Source organism: Lonchura striata, chromosome 3 (genome assembly GCF_050655825.1).
Source record: "Lonchura striata isolate lonStrDom1 chromosome 3, ASM5065582v1, whole genome shotgun sequence".
Lineage (NCBI taxonomy): Eukaryota > Metazoa > Chordata > Aves > Passeriformes > Estrildidae > Lonchura > Lonchura striata.
This window is the reverse complement of record NC_140705.1, coordinates 29,193,537-29,212,773: the sequence shown is the minus strand read 5'-3', so window position 1 is coordinate 29,212,773 and position 19,237 is coordinate 29,193,537. Positions and strand designations below refer to the sequence as shown.

General features: G+C 40.2%; 1 protein-coding gene across 4 annotated transcripts in view; it reads right to left on the bottom strand.

Annotated features, from left to right (window-relative positions):
- The window catches only part of FAM135A (family with sequence similarity 135 member A), a 79,517-nt gene extending 64,882 nt beyond the window's left edge, over positions 1-14,635 (bottom strand). The window contains exon 1 of one of the 4 annotated variants that reach the window (XM_021530156.4): positions 14,495-14,635. The gene's annotated coding sequence lies outside the window, so the exon portion shown is untranslated. The other 3 variants (XM_085576368.1, XM_085576367.1, XM_085576369.1) reach the window with 3 other exon arrangements.
- Positions 14,636-19,237: the final 4,602 nt, after the last annotated feature.

Below are 19,237 nucleotides of genomic sequence, written 5' to 3'. Positions count from 1 at the left end.
CTCTAGAATGCTTTAGTACTTATGTACTTCATTCTCTTTTCCTGCATTCTAATAACAACCTTTATCATGACCCCTCCAACAATCACACAAGAACTGCCTACCAGCATTCTCCAATCTGATCTTGGGTCCTGCACTGCAGTTTTCAACTCTCCTAAAGTGTAGTAGTCCGATACGATTTTTTACAAAATAAGCAAAAAATACAGATTTTCATAAAGCCAATACTCTGGCAAAGCTGACACTGCTACGTCCAGCCAAACTACCCCTGTCTTCACCAAGGAATTCTAAGCTCCCAGAGGACTCTAGTATACCCCCAGCCACCCCACAGCCTCCTCAATCTTCAGAGAGACTCTCAGCTCTCCAGGAGCAACACAGCCCCAAAGAGGTAGGAGGATATTCTGGCTTGAGTCATCAAATACAGCTCAAGCCCCCACACAGCCTTACATAGCTACCAGGGAGGAGACAACTTAACAGGTTTGATGAGATTCTTCTGGGAAATCTTATGTCCCTTCCCCACAGAAGCCAAAATTCAGCAGACAAGGAGAAGACCGCAACCCACTTTCTTAGAGCAAACATTGCAGGTAGGTCAACACCACCTAATATTCTGAAACTCTCTCTGAAGCTCCTGATAAACCACTACTTTAAAACTGTTTTTTAAGAAGCAGTTCATCTCTCCTGCACTCTGAAACCATTAAAAAATACAATTTTAAAAAATGCAAAATCTCTTTTTTATCTGATGACCTTTAGATTTCAAAGACACAGAAAAGCAAACACTTAGTTCTACCACCTTAAAGGAACTTTGCATCTTTCTGTATATATATTTCAGAGAAATACAAAGAGAAAATCTATCACAGCTTGTGCAGGCAAGCTGTGAAACTAAACTGGTTTTGCATTAGCTTCAGATGGAAGAAAACAGAGAAAGTAGAACATAAAAAAAACATTATCTGGATTTTTTTTTAAAACAGATTTAACTTGTGCATGTCACATTGGCATTACATCTTTGATACCACAAACCCAGTAAAATCCTGAAGCCATAATGCCACATAAATATGGTACCAACATTTATTACATTTGTTTAACAATGCATTACAGCCTGTGTTCAGAACATACCAGTTCTCTTTTAAAGAGGACTGAGTTTGCTTTTTGAAAGAGAGAGAGAGAAATAAAATGCAAAATTCTGAGGAACTGAATTTTTTCTAGCCTTAGATTTAGTATTTTTTATTCAGTGGAAATCCAAGGTAAAACTAAGGAACCTACAAATGAAAATAAAACAAAGCATTCATTTTGCTCCAGTCTGTTGCTAGCTGTACATTTAACATTCAAGTAGTATTTTTCTTCAAAGTTGCTGTAGGAGCCTTGTACACTTCCATATCCCTGAGCTTTTTGACCAGTCCTCTTCTCCTGTATGCTCAGAGATCCAGCACCTGCCAACACAAACTCAGCCACCATCTATCTCTGTGCTGATGACTCACATGTTTGTCCCCCCAACCTGAGAACTGTCTTCAATTCCAATTTTAGCTGTTTCTTGGACACTGCCTTCAGCTGAAAATTAATGTGGTGAAAACAAAGTTCTTGATCTGACCAACAAGGCTATTCCAAATCCCTACTTTCTGAGTGTGCATACTAGCACAATCTGGCTGGAAACCTAGACACTTTTTCATTTACTTTTCTCTGGGTTCTCATAGACTTTGGCAAGACCATACATAAGATGCGCCAAATTTTATTGCATGCAATTAGAAATATGTCCCATCTATCCATACAGATAAAACTCTTCCAAGTTCATATCCTTTTATTTTAATTACTGTGAGGCTGAAAAAGCATAATTCACTTCATGTATTAGGTCAGCATGGTGCTGCAAAGAACCAGTCTGTTATTTTGATCATTTCACCTTTCTCTCTGCATTCCCTGCAGAGAAAGCCTGGACTACTGCAAGCATAACTCCCCTGTCCTTTGAAATCCTTTCAGAGCTGTGCAGCACTCAATATCACAGTGTTCTGGTTGAGACTAGAGCTTCCCAGCACTAGAAATAAACCCTGTTTCTCCATAATTAAAAAGGTGAGGGTGTAGAAAAGAAATGGTAGTTGAATTTTGGATTGCATAATCATCATGCTGTAAAACAAGCAAACAAACAAACAAAACCCTTATGCAGAAATATCTATAATAACTTATTCAATTATTATCCCAATTTTAAAAAGACATCACCACCAACTAGAAAAATACCTCAGAACAGAGTGTTTTACATAACAACTTCCTAATTAAATTTTTTAAAGCTTCACAGCTATAATAATTGTGTGAAGCAAATAACTACACATATAGTTAAACAATGACCTAATCTTCATGGGCTTAGGGCAAAACTCAATTATTACAATTTTCTTCATGCCTGGCTCTCTAAGTCTAGACTATTTCCCAGCCAACCATAAGGTTTGAGTCTAACAAAGCTAATTCAAGATACCTATGACATTTTAATGGGCTAGATAAACAACCAACTTAATCAGGCATTAAAATTCAAGTTTTCATACTTTTCATACTTTTTGCTTTAAATTTAGCACCAATATCTCATCCCTTATGCAGCACACTGATAAAAACAACGTACTCACTACTTTGAGCTGACAACTTGATTATTCCCACTGAGCACAGAAGTCATTAAGATGTTGCATTTATTTCTTTTCTTCTCCTCTATTAATAGATCATATATGTGATACAATAATTCATCTTGAACATTTATTAGGCTTATTCCCTTCTATCCTAGCACTGGTCTTTGTTTGACAATTGACATGTTATTTCTAAGCTTCCTCATTAAAAACTAACAAGAAAAGTTCTGTGAGAGCACAGTTAAAAGCTCTCTTTCTTGTTGATGTATTCTTTTCCCTCCACCATAAAAAGCCCTGCTGCAAAACAGACCTCATGCTTACAGATTTCTGTATTTTTCCTCACAGTGTGGACATTAACTTCTTCTCTCTTCAGCCAACAATTTACGCTAAACAAAAACTGCATCATCTCTGAGATCCCTTCTCCTCTTTCTCATTAAAATGAATTGAGCAATGGTTTCAACAGTAATTTGCACATAACATAGAAACAAAACATGAACAAACCAAACTGAATTATTTATTTACCTTTTACAAAGACCTCCAATAAAAATAAAACCCACATTAAAAAAAATTATTAAATGGCAATGAAATAACTGGCACAAATGTGACTGCTTTTGAGTCAGAAACAACTAAAATGGAGCATTTTGATGATAACCAGTAGCATTATGCCAGCCACCTTGTCCCACTTTGATCCCACACACTGGCTGAATGAAAAATATGAACTTCCACACACTCATGCCAAGAACTATGGAGAGTGGACCATGAAAATCAGCAGTAAAGCTGAGCTACCTCAACATTAGTGATGAAAATAAATCCCTTTAATTACAGCAGCAGTAATGTATCTGGAAATACATCTAAAAATGTAAAAATAAAGCTGCAAATTAATTGCTTATGTTTTTACCACTTTCCATTAATGAACTCACACTCTATCTTTCCCTAACCTCTTCAGAAGAGCATTATGAGGGAAAAACCCAAATTAAGTGCTTCTACTAAACAATCAAAGTATTTTGTAACTTTACATGAAAAGCATATAAGGATCTTACAGTAAATGGAAAAAAACCCAATAAATTGCAGGCTATAAATTTTGGATTAAAAAAACCCCAAATTGCTTAGCTTAATACATTAACCTTCTTATAAACTACTGAATTTATGAAGGCCAAAGTGAAGCAACAGGATGTATCAGATAAGAATTAATAAAGGAGGAGAAGGAAGCTTACTAAAATAATTTGATTCCGTCCAATGGTAGGTTCTTCATAAAACACTAAGGGTCTAAGTATACTTAAGACATACTTCATTTTCTTACTTACACAAAGGAAGACAGCTCTCTCTTTGAATTCCATGTCCCAACAATGTCATAAAATGAAAAATAACTTTCATATGGATGGATGAATTTGACATTAAAATATCTGCAATGATTGTTAATGTCATTACTCTGCCATAACTTATGAATCAAAAATCTCCAAAAGAAAGCTGTAACCTCTCTCCCATCAAAAGAAAATTTTATTTCAAAAAATAAACCTTTGGTTTCAAGAGAAATTAAAAATAAATCTAATGGTATATGATCAGTAAATTATTTTTAATAGGTAATAATTCTGTATTATTGTCCTCTGTAAATAAAACAGCATAATTTACAGAGTTGAGTCATTGCTCCAATACCTGCTCTGAGGTCATTCTTTGACAAGACAGTAAATACAGTTCAGATTTGACAGGTTGATTTTGTATTGGAAGGCATTATGCCAAATAGTTACTGTATTTCCTCCCTATATTTTACAGTAGGCATTAAGTTAGCACAAATGATATATTGCATACTCTTATTAACTTAAGAAATGTGATAGCTTGGCTGCCTGATCGAAGCTACATTAGGGGATAATCTGATAGTAAATCCAATCCAGGATCAGTGGTCACAAAACCACTTCCTTGGTAGTTCCTACAGTAATAGCATTTGTGGTGATAGGCTGGATCAGCCAACAGAGGAAACCAGTGACTCCAACAGGACATTCTTACAATTATAATTTCTTTCAGAAATATACAGGAGCACTGTATCAAAAACTATTTCATTTTTCAACGCCTAATGTTAATAACCCAATATAAAGGCAGTTGATTTGGGGATGGCTACTACATCTTTAAAAACATAATTCTTGACTTCACTTTTTCTACAGAATCACAGAATCATTAAAGTTGGAGAAGACCTCTAAAATCATCAAGTTCAACCTTTAATTAACACTGCTATCTCTACCACTAGATCATGTCCTCAAGTTCCAACTCCACATTTCTTTAAACACTTTCAGGGATGGTGATCTCACCACTGCCTTAAGGCACCCCTTTTCAGTGTTTGACAACCATTTCAGTGAAGAAATTCTTCTATCTAAACTTTCCCTGACAAAATTTAAAGCCATTTTCTCTCATTCTGTCACCTATTACTCGGGATAAAAGACCAATCCCCATATTGCTACATCCTCCTTCCAGGTCATTGTAGAGAGTGATAAGGTCTTTCTCCAGGATAAACACCCCCAGCTCGCCACAGGACTTGTGCTTCAGAGCCTTCACCAGCTCTGCTGCCCTCCTCTGGGCTCGCTCCAGCCCCTCAATGTTTGTCTTGTAGCGAGGGGCCCAGAAATGGACACAGGATTCGAGATACAGCCTCACCAATGCTGAGTACAGAGGGACAATCACTGCCCTGGTCCTGCTGGCCACACTATTGCTGATTTCCTTGTGGTTTGGTTTCCAGTTTCCTACCATTTTAACAAAACAAATCAAGCTAAGCATTATATCACATACATTTAGACTACAAGTTTAATTCTTTGATCTTCAGCGCCAAAAAAAAACAAAAACAAAAACAAAAACAAAAAAAAAATAAAAACTGGAAGTATAGAGTATTGTTTTTAATGTCTCATAATGTCTGCCCACAGCTTTTATTCAACACCTACCTGACTGAGAAAAGTAATATGTTCTTATTTTGCTCTTCCCTTGTTAATGATTTTCTGATGCTCTTCAAGACCCTTTCTTCAGCTGACCCCTCTTCTAAGACCCTGTATATAACTATAACCTTTCTGCTCCACAAAACATGCATTAATTTTACAGTAAATCCATATTATTCTAGTACAAAGTGCAATTTAGTTCTGGAATGAATGATACAAGTGCAAAGTTGAAGGACAATTTAGCAGAATGCCACTGCAAGCTGTGACCTAACAAGGTCATAAGAAGTATTTCAGAATGCGCATTAAAGCTTTTCAAAAACATATTGTAGCAAATGAACACCTACATGTCAATTTTGCCTAGGGCTTTAAGCTCTCTTGATGCTCACTTATCTTGGCATTGACCAGATGCAGGTGGCACCTCCAGCAGCTTGTCTTATACACCTCCAAATCTAAGAGCACTAAGCTGAAACATATCTAAACTTCTAAGTTCACTTAGTTATTACCCAAACTAGCCAAGCACAAGATGTTAATGCTCTGTACTCTAATGTTCCACTCTTTTTTCTACCACTAAAACCTGGAGCAAAACAGATCTGACCCAACAGTAAACAAACAAACAAAAACACCACCCAAGTAAACAAGCAAAATAACAACAACAAAACCCCCAAAAACAAATAAAACCAACCAACCCACACTCCCCACTCCCAAGACAAAAAATACAATAAAATTTAATTACTCCCTACTTTTTTTAGCTGATTAGAAGAAAAGGGACTAAACACAATATTCAGAGTACTGTTTGTGCTTTTTTAGAGAAGCAAAAAAGTCTTTGAAGAAACAAGTGTCAAGTAAAGATAACACTGATCAGCACTGGTGGACAAATGTGATGGTAGCTTGAACAAACTGAGCAGATCTTAGCATGCATACTATAAGAAGATTGGGTGTCAGTATGCACCCTGAGGAAACACCACATTATATATCAGTAGCAAAGTCTTGAAATTATATCCTTTTCCTACCCTTGCAGACTTGCTTGCACCCACACCACAGACAGCCATCTCTGCAATTGTGCTGGCAGTAGTGGGAGGCAAAACACCCCATTAGCACCAAACCAAACATTCTCAGATATTTTGGAGGTTACTTTGTAAGTTATTGGTCGTTATGGGGGGGGAGGGGGGGAGTGTTAGGGTTTTTTTTGTTTTTAATTTAAACAGCAACATTTCACTGATTTAAATACAGCATGATTCCACAAACAGCTGCACCTATCTATCTTGGAGTGTGCCTATATTAACATCTAACCCTGAAGAGGTGAGTGAGGGCACAGCAAGAATTTAAGCCAACTTTGTCCATGAAACTATACCAAGTCTTCCACACTAGAAACAGCTTCAGAAGTTTCTCCCTCATGTGCTCATTCACATCTTCATAGCAGCAATACATCGCCCCCTCAACACTGCCAACACAGTGCTTGTGGGACAGCATTTTAAAATTAATTAGTTACCATTTTAGAATAATCTATTTTTGCAGGGCTTGATCAGATCACTTCCTTATCCGGTTTCAAAGCACAGCTCCACAAATAGCAGTGCCATCGAGCACAGGGAAGGGAAGTGCACAGCAGCACAACACAGCGGTTCCCTGGCCAGTTGTCCCCTCAGCCTCCACAAGCCACAGCCTTGGCACAGCAAAGCAGAGGTCTCAGTACCAGGGTGAAGGAAACTGCCCCTTCTCACAGCCATTCCTGAGGCAATGTTTTTAGCCTCCATTCCTTTCTTTGATTCACTTCAAAAGCTGGACAGTAATGCCTTACCCCTGCCCCACTTCTCCCATGGAAGGACACAACCCCAGAGCCCAAGCAGCAGCTCAGTCCAACCTCCACCCTACTCCACAGGACAAGTTCTGCTCTCTACTCAGAGGACTGGTATCTCAGGGAGGCAACATCTCACCTGGGAACCCTCTTTGTCACCCCAGACCATTTCCTTCCAGAAGGAGGCGTGGAAGGATGAAAAGCTGAGCAGCTTCCAGCAGCTTGGTCCCAACAGGCCCAAAAACACACTCTGCCTGCAGAGTAACCAACCAACACATCTGATATCAGGAGACAGGCACCATTTATGCCGAAGAAGGGCTCTTCTGCTCCCTGTCATGGAGGAAGAGAGCAACAAGGCTGCCCTAGTCATCACAGCCTGCTCTGTCTGAACTCCACAGGCTGCAACCCTCCCTTAGAGTGCTGGCATTGCTCCTCCCCAGCTACACTGCAAGAATATCCTACTAAAGAGTCCCTATGAAACAGGCAAGTGTAGCGGCATTAACAAATTCCTTTCAAGATCTGCTTTTGTTTATGTTGCAGCTTGAAGGCTTCATGCTTCTCTTACCTCCTGCTCCCCACACAGCATTTCAGTAACAGAACAATGCTGACGCGTGAGAAGCTGCTAAAAACACTGACACAAACCTAAAATGGCAAGACTGTTTCCAAAATAGCATATTGGAAACAAAAAAAATCTAATTATCACCTTTAGTAACTTCAATGGGTAGACTTGCAGAGTTACATCAAAACAAATCAGAAAACTGTTTTCTGAATTAGCTAGAACTATCACCAACTCTACTTAAACAATTTCTGACAATGTTTTGTATAAAACAGCTTTTGTTCACTCCTTTTCTTCTACCATTTTTTACTTGTCATGTTTAGTTAGAAATTCTTGTACTAACGTTTTGTAATCATTAAATCCCTTGCATGCTGCTTTCAAATTTGCTACAACTAGAACAAGTACCACCCCTTAAATACAGCATAAACATTCACTGAAAAAAAGGCTCAACAACTAGGAACCAAAGCCATCAGAGGCTTTCCCTACCCTGCTGATAGCATGGCTGGTTGGTTTTCTAAAAGGTTATTGTTCTTTCCTCTCTTACCTGACAAGGACAAAGTGACTGTCCATAAAAATTCATCATTCTAGCTAAACTCCATCAGGTTTCACACATTTCTATCAAAAGGAAGGTAACATCTGCTAGAGCTTCTAGTCACAGACTCAAATTCAGCTCTAACATTAGTAGCATTAACTCAAACCAATTTCAGAAACAAACAATACATTTTCCACAGGTTGTCTCTTAAGGACATACAAAATAAAATTAAGCGCAGGTAAAACCCTATGAGTCACAGCTTCTGCCCCAGCAACAAGGGGCAGAAGCCTTCATTAGAAAAAGAAGCCCATCATGAAAGAATGGCCACAAATGTGGAGATCTAGGTTCCACATTCAGATCTAGTACTGACCTCAATCATTACAAGGTTTTTTCCTCTAAGATGTTTTACATAAAAAACAGTAAAATATGTTTTCTACTATCCATGGTTTCTTGTTTCAGTACTTCAAATATCCATAATACCTTGGCATGTTTTAGTCTGGATTTTTTCACTCCAGTAAGGGACTGAAGGTCAGAGTGCCTAAAAACATCGGCTCTAAAATTATCTGATAGATGGTATAATGTCAGAATTTACTCTGAATATATTTTAAAAACATATATATGCCTTTACAGAAAGCTAGATGGGCCACATATAAACAGACAAGCAAGCAATTATGATTATGTTTAAAAGCACTACATATGCAAATACTACTACCTCTACCACTAAAACTCAGGAGCATTAATTACATTATTTAGACTGATTTTTTTTACATGGAAATACATAATCCTTATGCAGAAAAATCATCAAGAGATAATGGAATTGACATCCTGGGGATGTCAATTCTTCTACAGAAGCACAAATACTACAACATTTTCCTTGTAAATTTCAATAGAAAGAAGACAGAAAATGTATTGTAGGCCATTCTAATATGAAAATTGAAAGGGAAATATTTCTTACTAACTTTAGAAAAATAATCTAAAGCATAAAGAGAATTCAGTTTATTTTATATCTAGAAAGCACAATAAAGCATTATCTCTCAACATCCTTTATGCAACAGGTAATAAGTGATATATGGCATTGTCAGTAACACGGAATAATTCATGAGGTGTGAACATGGTTGTGATTATAGTAAGCAGACTTGAATATGGAAAACAAGTCAGTTTGTTATTTCAAAATGTCAGAGGTCAAGTGTAAAGCTTCTTGTAAAAATAACTGTTGAATGCTACAGATTTCTTAATTTGGGTGTATACAGTTTTGTGATTTATTTCAGAAACAAGATGCAACAAGCCATATGCACACATATGTGCATATGTATGTATAATTATATAGTATTAGAGCTAAGGAATTTATAACTTTTCACTAGAAATCTAAATACAGCAAAATTTGCATGTTTTCCTTTCTTTCTGATACGAGATTTGCAATTCAGAAATGTGGACATGTTTCATTTATCTTTAGTAAAAAATACTGGTAAACGAAACTTTGTATCTTGTTTCCAACAGAATTGCTTGCACAATATAAAGTTCAAAATTCTTCACAACAAAAATGTTCCCAACTTCAAAACCTCTACAGAAAATACATTACAAAAAAAAAAAAAAAAAAGCACTGAAACCATCTAATAAAAAATAGAATCTATGTAATTTCAATTTGCTTTAGCATTTTCAACTTTTGTTCCACTTATAAGTTGAGCTCTGTGAGACTTGATTCTACTTGATTCTGTTCCTTATTTCTCTGTCTGTTCTTTCCAAGAACAATGCTGTCACCAATTTCCTGCCTGAAGTAAACACAATTTGCTCACCTGACTTCTTCCTGATTCAAAACTACGGCAAACTTATTTCCTCCCTTTCAGATTTTATTCTTGCATACTCTTTGTTGTATACTCTTGTTACCACAAAGGTTCCACACATTGTTCTTCGAGGAAGACGGTTTGTACAACAGACTTCTACAAATACCAGCAATACCACATTACTAAATACCAACTGCTTTTGCTATAAATGAAAGCATAAATATTTAATTATGTTCCTACTTCAACAGCAACTTGTTTTTTCTACACACAATACTTAATGACATGTATCCAACAAATTAATGTGTTCAAAAGGTGCTTAGCAAAATGCTAGAGAAGGCCAAAATCAGCAGATGTGTAGCAAACATAAAATCACGTGAGATGATTTTATGGAGAAAACACATGGTGCATTAATACTAACAGAATGCAAGGACGTACTTTACTGCTTTGCCTAGCTGTGGCAGAAAATCATAGACCTAGTGTTTTTTCAGAAGCATAGTATGAGTGTAATAAGCTCACAGGGACCAAAAATGTGATTTGAATGAGAGATTTAACCAACCTCTCATTCCTGTTTTAAAGCATCAGGATTGTGACTTACAGAATCATAGAATAGAATCATCAAAGTTGTAAGAAACTTTTAAAGATCATCAAGTCCAAATGTCAATCCAGCGCTACCACTGTAACCACTGAACTGTACCACAAGGATATAGGAACTTATAGAAGTTGTGAAGATTGCAAGATAAACAAACTATTCATTAATAAAAAAAGATGACATTTTCCATGCTTGTTCATTAGGAGTAATATTGAATGCAAAATTAAATAAATATTAATTCAAGAAACTCTGAGTTATGCTCATAGTTAACCAAAAGAAATTCATGTGCTGGTATTTGACACAGTAGTACTTATTTAGGCTACAGGTTCTCTGAGCAGCAGCCTGACAGAGGTAACTGACATACAACAACAGGCTGTCAAAACAAATATCCATCAGGGACAATGGCTGGTCAACACACAGGTGCTACTCATCTTTCCTGTTATGAAAACAAAGCACTAGTGAGACTGTATTTTTCCATACAGAGAAAAAGGAGACGGGGAAGACCCACACAATAAAACTGCAACTCTTCCACCTTGGTTAACAAGAGAGTATATTCTGCCAAGACTGTCCTATAATCTCCCTACTGGGAGATGAAAAAGAACAAAAAAGACTTCAAGACAGAAAACACAAAGTACAAGATGAAACAGTTACCAAGCAAGGACGAGAAACATTAGTCTTTATCACAATAACAACTTCAAACACTGAAACAAGGTCAACAGTAACAAGAAGTCACAACCCTTGATTGTTGATTTTCACAATGAGGTCCATCTTTGGTACTGATTTAACTTTCAAATTTATTCGGGACAGCAACCAGGCCAAGAGAGAGACACAGGCATCTCAACATTATATTAATAAACATTTGGATACGTGCCTCCTATGTTGGTGTAGGTAACCAGGTTCTCTTCAAGGAAAAAACATTACAAGAGTCAGAGCTCATAAAGACCTCCCATATTACCTGCAGCAGATCAAAACCTTGCCACTCAAAGTAATCTGCCTCATTCCTTTGCCAGGATTTGCTTTCCTATGCACCTCCCCAAGCAGACAGATGGCTGTGGCATTCGTATCCCATTCTAATCACTTCCAGCAAGAGAAGCTCACACCAAAACACCAGACTGTAACCTGGGGAGAATGAGATACTAATAGAAACATCCTGTCAAAGAGTGCTTATCATATCTCAAAACCACAACCAAGTCCACTAGAACTTGTCAGTGTCTTTCTCAGCAGATAACTGACTTGCCAAGTCAACAAGGAATGTCGGAGTGAGCAACAGATCTCAGTTTTCACATCTCTCCCTGCTTGGGAACCGAATTCACTGATTCTATATTTGTGAGAAAAAAGCACCAGTGACAGTCCTGGAACTGAGCTTTGAAACCCGTGCTGCCAAGGGAAATATTAAAACCACAATACTGCAGTGTCAGGTAACAGCATCGCATCTATCACTGGGGCTTCAGAAGAGATGCAAGGGCTTAGCTCTTGTGAAATCTGAACAGAGCCCAATGTGTTTTTACTTAACTCAGAACAAAAGTAAAATCTATCACAATGAAATCAAATTGAATCAACAACTGTGCTGGTTTGTCTGGCACATTCTCAAAATCACAGTTTTGAAGACAGATTTTGGCTGTTGTGTGCACTTTACTATTACTAATTACTGTTCATGCCAAACTTTATACAGGCCAGTCACATTGACCATAATTTGAATTGAAGGTAACAAATCAGTTTTATTAATAAAGGGATAATTTAAGTTCAAAACCAGTATTTTCACGTATCAGTCAATTCTCACCAGTAATGTAGTATTGTATTTCACACAGGAGATATTTAAACTACTCCAAAGAATGAGTTTAAATTCATATTCGCTGACTTTTATCAATTGCCAAAGGAAAGCTTAAGAATTGTCTTATGCCACTTACAGGGGGAAAAATGAGTAGGGGGGAAAAATGAGTGGTGGGAAAAAGAAAACAATTGGTCCACGCAAGGAAAATGCAGACTAAGATTTATAGCTGTGCTCTGACATACCAAATGCAGGTACTCAGACTGTGACTACTGGTACAGTCATATGAAAGAAACAGAAGATTACAACTCTGTGCTTCATTCATTCAAAGCACTTGCAATGATACAGCCAGACACCAGATTATTGTCCACTTCCTACAAAACAATTCAGGTCTAAAGGGCAATGAACTGGAGTACCTAATCCGTTCCCCCACAAATCCAGAATTCTTTCACTGTGAAAAAGCCATAATGTTTCAGCAAAGCAGAGAATTATTGAACTGTGCTATTTATCCCTTAGCAAGGGCCAAGCAGTTTAATCTTCACAATATAAATGCCAAGTTGGAGTTATTTAATGGATGAAAATGTAATGCCTTCCCTTCCAGAGTAATACAGATTCTGCAGCATTTGCTACTTGCTATCAGTCAAGCAAACCAAAAGATGGTGCATGTGGATTTTACCTCCGGCTTTGCCTATTTATAAGACATTAAGCAAGTTGAAAGAAGCACTTAAAAAAAAAAAAAAGTAAAACCCAGTAAAACAAAATAGGCATTTACTCTACTTGATAAAATGTAAGATCTCAAACAGTAGCTTATTTACGTTTCAATCAGCAAAATTCTCTGCAACCAGGAGAAAGGGGAAGTGGGCTTAAACACATCAGCACAAATATCTCTTTGGTTATAGTATCAACATGATTGTAAATCCCCCAATTACAATTTTTAAAAATCTGTTATGTTATTCAACTTCTCTTCCAAGCAGTATATTTGCAACGCATAATTATCAAATAGAGCTTTCATACTGGTTCTGTTCAAATTTTTGCTTAAAATAATACAAGAAACAAACATTATTTCCACCAGAGCGCTTACTGATCATGCAAATCCTGCCGAGCGCGCCCCGAGGTTAACCGAGCCCTGACGAGATCCTAGGGAGGGTCACGGGGGTGACGAGCATCTGCTGAAGGCACGGCACCGCCGCCCCCAGCGCCCTGCCCCGCTCTGCCGGCGCTCCGAGGGGAACGAGCTGTTCCCGCTCGGACCGGGAGGCGGGAGCCGCCAGTGCCGCCCTCCGCGCACCAGGAAATAGCTGGGAGTTATTCCTAACGCTCGGCCAGCAACTTTCCACACTGCACGCAGAAACCGACATTTAAAATAAATAAATAAATAAATAAATAAATAAATAAATAAATAAATAAATAAATAAATAACGCCCCCTCCTCGCCTCCTCATCTCTGTTTCAAACCCTGCGAGGGTCCCGTATTTCTCAGGAAAAGAAAGAGGGAAAGGCACCATCGCCTCCAGCAGCTCCTAATACCACAGCCGGCCCTCGGACACTTCGCGGCGGGGACGAGCGAGACATTATTTCTGACCTATTTTCGGCGCCGCTTCGGAGCGATAAACAGTCAAGAGCAGCAGCGAAACGCTGTCTGGGCAGAAACTTCTCCGGCCGCGGCCGCTCCAGGGGACCCCGAGCCGGGGGCTCGGAAGGAGTCCCCTGCCCCGCGGCGGGCAGAGGCGGCCGAGCCCCCGCCCCACCTCGCCGCCCAGCCGGTCGGGCTGCGGAAAGATCCCCGAGTTTTCCTGCCGGGGTGCGGGGGTCAGACCGACACAAACAAGTCCCCCGCCCGCCGTGCCCACGGCCCCGGAGACAGGCCGGCCATGGAGTGGTGCCCGCCTGCCCCAGCCCTCCGGGGGGGGATGGACACGGTCCTGCCGCTCTGCCCGACCACCCTGCACCCCCTCGCCGCTCCCCGGCACCGACCTGGGACACAAAGGAGCGGCCGCCGCTGCCCGCCGATCGCCCGTGCTCCCCGCGGAGTCCAGGCCGCGGCAGCACCGGGATGGCGTAGCGCAGGCATCCGACGCCAGCGCTCGCTGCTCCCGCGACGGCCCGTGCCGCCGGCGCCCGCTCTGCGCTGGGCGGGGAGGGAGGGGGGCGCTGGGAGCCGGCCGAGCGCCGCTTCCTGCTGCCCGGCGCCGAGGGGCGGCGGGCGCCGGAGCTGCCGCCGCGGGGGCTGCGCCGGCGGCTAAGCAGAGGCCGGTGGCAGCGGCCGCATCCCCGGCTCCTGCGCCGCGCTTTCCACGCCGCCCGGCTCCGGCTCCCAGGGGTCTCCGTGCGCTCCCGCGGCGGCCGCTGCTGGCAGCGGAGCCCCGCCGTCCGCGCTCGCGCTCCCCCTGCCGCCCCGCCGGGCCGGGCCGCGGCTCGGGCCCCTCCCGCGGCTCCGCGGGGCCGGCAGAGCCCCGGGCGGGACGGGCGCGACCCACCCAGCGCTTAGCCCCCGCTGCTCTGCCCCCGCGGCCCGCTTCCCAGAGACCCCGCCGAGAGGCGCGGGAGGCCTGCCTTCTGCCGCCGCCGCTAGTGCTGCCTTCCCGTGCCCGCTGTCCCGGCCTGGGCACGGAGCAGAGAGCAGCCCGCGGGGAAAAGGCTCCTCGGGTGGTGGGAGGCAGCGGCGGGGCGGGCCGGGCCGTGGGGCACCTGCCAGCGGGTGCAGGACTGGAGGTAATGAGCCTTTATTGAGAAAAAGTTCTCGTTTCTGTAGTAGGACTTTTTAGCAGTACGTGATACCATAATAGAAGTACATCGGCTGTAAACGACACTTAACAAAACTGGTAGTCTTTAACATTGTGGAGGAGGGATGCTGGGTACAACTGTCTCATTAACAAGTGCGACATGTAGCTTGAAAATGAGTTTGTTCAGAAAACCATTTCAAACAGAATGATTGTTTGTCTGAAGAAAAATCCCATTCTTCTTCCCCTTATATCTACCTGCCTTTATCTGAAAAAAAAAAAATCTTAGATGTAAAGAAAATTTGTATAAAAATAGTTTTTCAGTCTCTCAATGTGTGCTTCTTTCTCAATGCCTAAACCTGTAGCTGGAACTGGAATGCAGGCAAATGGCTTTTAATTAAAGGTGTCTTTCAGTTCAGTCAGGTGGCAGCAATGTTAGTGTTTGCATAGAATTCTTTCAATAATTTTGTCACCAACTGACTTAGCATCCAGACGTGCAACCAATAAATTGACTGTGAAGGCCGGGAGCCAGATTGATGCTGGGTTGGGGTAAATAACAGAGGGATGAGAAGCTGATTGCCATGAAATACCAAAACCAGCTTTGTGAGCCATCCTTGTGAGTCCTCAGCACCTTTTGTTTCTGTTAAATCTGATTGAGATCATACTGCTGGCAGAAGTTTACTGCAGATTGAACCCATGGCTATTTGTAAATTTAATTTTTGTGAAGGAGATTTCAGTTCATGGGAGATTAATGATTTAAATGAAACCTGCATCTGTTTTATCAGGAGCGTGTGAATGTCTCAAGGCTTTAAAAAAAGGCAGTTTTGAAATTATCAGTGGCTCTGCCATTTTTTGGTTTTGTCCTTGGTTATTTTGGGATAGGCTTTAGTAACTGCTTTGTGATCCCACAGAGTCAGTTCCAACAACCAAAAAAATACTGGAGTAGTTGTGCATGGTTGACACAAGGTCTCACCAGGCCTAAACATGCCTCTGACCTGCCTCAGAAATTCAGCAGCTTTGTACTAAAAGATGCTCAGCATCAGATAATGCCTGTGAATCTCAAAAGCCATATTTTATTAAAGATGTTCTGATTCTGAATAGTCCAGAAGCCAGCCTGGCAGTTTGGATTGGCTTTTATATATCTGCACAGATAAATTCTTGTCTGGCTTGTAATTTTTTTCTTATTTTATCTCTCCTTAACCTTGGCTGGACTTCTGCTATTAGGAGACTATATCTTGCAGGCTTCTTTCCTTTTAGATGGAGGAAGCATTTCTTGGTAACTGTATTGTCCACTGATATGAGCTAAAAACTGGCAGTTTGTTCCTATAAATGGCAGAACTGCCATCAGATAAATCTAATTTCATCCCTCACAAAAATCCACTTGTAAAGACGTATCATCAATCAGTCCAGCTGCCAACCTTGTCCCACTTTTGCATGTGAGTGCCAGAGATGGGGTCCACCATCACACATAGCCATGTGCTTTCTGCTGCCTCCCTCTTTGTCCATGTAAAGAGGGATGATCTGACAGCCCTTCTGAATAAAGAGAACAGCAGCTCCTTCAGTCCAAAGCTGCCTTTGTTTTCAGGAGATTTTTAAAGTGTGGGTGCTGTACATAAGAACTGCCACAAAAAGCCAGTCAAGCCTGTATGCAAAGATAAACATTGCTTATTAGAGATACCTATAGTGAACTTATGGATTATTCTCACTAATAACTAATAAAGGGAAGCCTGGAAGTAATTGATTGCTTAGGTATGATGTAGGAGACTCTAGAAGCCACTTCTGCTATTTGAGTTCTGACGAAACTGTCTTTTCCATATTAAATGAATTTAAATCCTTAGTTCATATGGCTGGGCTGAGCATTTTTTCTAGTCCTGGATTTTGTGTAAAAAATAGGTTATTGATGTAGAGATATGTCTGTCAGGTTCAATACAGCACTAATACTGCTATGTTTCCTCTAGCTAGCATCAAATTCATGCAGACTCAGAAACAAAAGCTGTGGAGCCACCAGCAGCTGAACTGAGAAGCAGGACTGGGATCCCAGATACAAAGCCACATGAAATCAACTGCACATCTTCCAGTTGCAGAGCCAGCCTCACCAGTAATAACCTGGGGCTCTTTCTGCACTGCTCCTGTATGTAGTATTGACAGGCACACTGTGGAAATAATGTGGTAAAGGGCTAGTGAAGCCAAGTGGAACCACCAATCTGGGAATATTCTGTGAGGCTCAATCCATATTCCTGGAAAAAAAAAAAACCCACAATAGATACTCTGGCAAGGAAGCTTGGTAACTGTGCATAAGAACATATCAGAAGGCCATTCCAGAAGAGTGTGGAGTAAATAAACAGTTTTTCTGAAAAGCTTATATAGGTGAACAAAGCCTGAATCTCAGGGAAATTGCCAGAGGAGAAAACACAGGGTATAGAGCAGGATGATAAAGATTGCCAGATTTGGAGTGAACATTGTATCACAGGGATGGTTCATGTGAAACTGTGTCTAGGATGTAAAACTGGGTAAGTATGAGTGGAGGAATGATTCCTGTCAGAGAAGCAGCTGTTGATTGTGCTTGTTAGTTGTCAAAATATGGAAAAATGCTGAATGAACGTTCAGTTGATTGCTCAATAAAAACACAATTCTAGACAACTGCCAGATTTGGCTGTGTGCCCTAAATAAATATCCAGATATAGGATACACAGCACTAAGCATGTTCATTTTCGGATAACAGATTTGTGTGAAACATCCTCTGCAATGGCTTTAATCATAAGAAAACATAGAAACTAATTACATTTTGAGAATATTTTGATAACTGTGTGTTGAAAACAGTGAATGAAAAGATGCTTCTGTGTACTGCAAGGGGTTGCAAAGTTCTAATTAGAATATATAATTACAAAATCATAATTAAGCTAGTATGCTACTAAAATAGAAAGCATTTCACTTTTTTTTTTTGCTTTAAATAATTTGGTGAAAACAATTTAAAGTAGCTTTTAAACTTTATTACATAATAAAATAAAACAATACTTATAGGATTCACAGAAGATTGGTTAAAAGCTACTTTTCCTCATATGACAAATAGTGTTAATTTTTGTTTGGGAATTACAAAGCAAATGGAGGAAAAAATTGTGTATGGAGAATAATGAGAGATATAAAAATACAGCAACAGAATTTAAAAGGTCAGCTTCCTCTTGTCAGGAGAGTCTCTCTAAAGGCTGCTCAAGATTGGGAACTCAGTGCTGTAGCTGCCTTCAGTTTGCAGGGTATTAGGCTGATGCAAAAATGAGGAACTGGCTTTTTTAATGCACAGCATGCTAACAATGACACAGGGAAACCTTCATACCATTGCTGTTGTCAGTGGTTTCAGACAAAGTCACAGGAGTTTTGGTTTAGATGCCCTGACTTTAAATAAGGGACCTCTAAAGTGGCTAGAGAATTTAATGAATGGACACAATTTAGGTGTTGGAACTGTGCAAGTAAAGATGGGAAGAGAATTAATGCAAGGAGATCAGTTGAGAAGTTGTAGTTGTAGAGGTGATGATCCAGAGGTGGAAACACATTCAAAAGGAAAGAGGGAAGCAGAGAGCCTGCTAGAAGACTGCAATGCAGGCTTGCAGAAAAAAATAGGATTTAAAATACAGCATGTTAATTACCCTTCTAAAAAAAAAAAAAGAAACAAGGATATGGAAGAAATGTAATCCATAGGATGCTGGAACAAAGCACCAATAGTCAGTTAGAAATGCTGAGAAAGACAGATCCTGCAGAGAAAGCTGCATTTGGTTTTGGCTTTCTTTACACAAAAAAGAACTGCAACTGTCAAGGGCAGAGCCTATGTTCTTTCATTTGATATTAGTGTTCAACAAATGAAAGGCAGAAGGGAAGGAGAATGAGGGAAGGAGATGTAAGAAAATAATTCTGAGTCTCTTGTCTAGGATTCAAGAAAGTAATCTACTTGAAGATTTGTTTAAAAACTCTAATGCCAAGAGAAGTTACAGGAAATAAATTAGTA